The sequence below is a fragment of the Amblyomma americanum genome, unplaced genomic scaffold (assembly GCF_052857255.1).
Source record: "Amblyomma americanum isolate KBUSLIRL-KWMA unplaced genomic scaffold, ASM5285725v1 scaffold_65, whole genome shotgun sequence".
NCBI classification, from domain to species: domain Eukaryota; kingdom Metazoa; phylum Arthropoda; class Arachnida; order Ixodida; family Ixodidae; genus Amblyomma; species Amblyomma americanum.
In genome coordinates this window covers 246,062-248,194 of record NW_027526537.1, presented here as the reverse complement: position 1 = coordinate 248,194, position 2,133 = coordinate 246,062, and the positions used below count along the sequence as shown (strand labels likewise).

The following is a 2,133-nucleotide window of genomic DNA, read 5'->3' as shown; positions in this document are numbered from 1 at the left end:
TATGTTTATTATCAGGCGGAGTATTTTTAAATTTTGCGCGCTCGTCAAAATATTCATGTATAGCAAATATAGCTGACTGATGAATTATTTGTTGATACAGGTTTTCTACATGTACAACTCTTGAAACTTGCCGGTTTCTTATCATCGCTTCCCAAGAGATGCCACATTATACAAAAAGAGGATCATCGCCATCAAGCGCGACGAAGGGAAATACTTCAAGGTGACAAAATGCACAAGCATGTGTTCAAGGCATTTCCTGCCATCAGACTTTATTCCTGGTGTATCATGCGGCAACAACTTACTGCGACAAACAGCCTGCCCCAGTGTGTTCAGCTTTGGCAAAAAGCAACAGCTTCGCAAATCACCCAAGAAGCGAACATTGAGCGCCTGTCCACAAGCACATCATATTTCAGATCAAGCTGTTGCTCAAGCACTGACTGTAGAAGACAGTGCAGCAGAATGTTTTGGGCACCAGTCTACTGATCGATCGTCTGCAGCAGCTCTAGAGTCCGAAGCACCTGAAACAGAGAGAGACACCGCCAGCTGTTCACCTGCTTCTGGTACAACCCCTTTATTAGGTAGTGGCGAGCCTATCAGTGAAGTGGAACGTCTGGAGGGTGTGGTTGCCGCACAGGCAAATGAAATAGACAGACATAAATTTGACTGTGAGTCCTCCAGGATTATACCACATGCAACTCAGGAGCAGCTTCTCCAGACGGAGAAAGAGTTGCACTTTTCACTCCAAGAAAATCGGCGCCTCACAGCACATCTTGAAGAAAAAGAAATTAGAACAAGCCTTGGCATTGACCGTTTTAAACATTCAAATGAAGACTTCCTTGCTTACACAGGAATACCATCATACCAGCACTTCCTGGCATTGATGACTTACATCAACCCCGAAAAGAATGGGAGTAATGTTTTGAGGAATGCTGGCGTCAAAGCCAGCGGAGGCCGACGGCGGAAGCTGACGGCAGAAAATGAACTGTTCCTCGTACTTGTAAGGCTTCGTCTCGGCCTCTTCGAGCAGGACCTGGCACACAGATTTGGGATCACTCAGTCAACAGTGTCACGTATATGTGTGTCATGGATTAACTTCATGTACATAAGACTCTGCAAACTGCCACTCTGGGTATCAAGAGCTGTAATAGACGCAGCAATGCCTGCAGCATTCAGCACGTATCCAACAACAAGGGTGATTTTGGATGCAACAGAGATAGTGTGAGGCGCCCTCCTCACTGTCTCTCCAGTCGAGCTCCTACTCTACTTACAAGACTTCAAATACCTTTAAAGGCCTCATTGATGTTTCACCAAACGGCTTAGTGAGCTTTGTGTCAGAGCTGTACACAGGTTCTATCTCAGACAGGGAGGCCATACTGAAAAGTGAATTTCTGAACCTCAAGTTTGACAAAAATGATTGGCATGGCAGACAAGGGGTTCTTGATAGAGGACTTTTTGGCAAGCAAAAATGTTAAGCTGAACATTCCACCATTTCTGCACAGGAATTCCCTCTCTGAACAAGTCAAGGAAACTAAGGAGATTGCTTCATTGAGGATCCATGTAGAAAGAAGAATAAGAAGTTTCAAATCATTTCATAAATTTGATCGGCCGATCTCACTCACATTGGCTCCCATAATCAATCAAATCTGGACTGTGGCTGCTATTCTCACAAACTTTCAAATCCCTTTGAGCAAACCTTCACAACCAAGCAGGCAACAGCTGGCACCTCCAACAGAGCTAATGAATGAATAACTTAAAGGATGACCTCTATTCACTGCCTCAAGCCATGCAGCAAGATAACACAGGAGCAGAAACTTCCCTCACCCCCACAATCAGAGGGCACAAGGACTAGAGTATTACGACTCAGATTCTGTGCAATCCTGTACGAAAAAGAAGTGTAATAAAAGGAAAATAGAGTGATGCACTAAACTGTGCTGTACTGATGGGACACAATCATGAAAGCGACCACTTGGCACCTAGATGAATGACCAAAATTTTGCACCTTAAAAAGGGCTGGTGCCATCATGGCGGTAGGAATTTTGGTTCATTTTGTTTGCGAAGTGGCCACAAAATGCAGGCTATGCAGGCGTGCCTGTTTTAATAAATTTGCATTGCACCATAAATGTTAATATATAT

General features: G+C 44.3%; 1 pseudogene; it reads left to right on the top strand.

Annotated features, from left to right (window-relative positions):
* The first annotated feature begins 1,096 nt into the window (after positions 1–1,096).
* Positions 1,097–1,806, top strand: LOC144112342 (uncharacterized; annotated as a pseudogene).
* Positions 1,807–2,133: the final 327 nt, after the last annotated feature.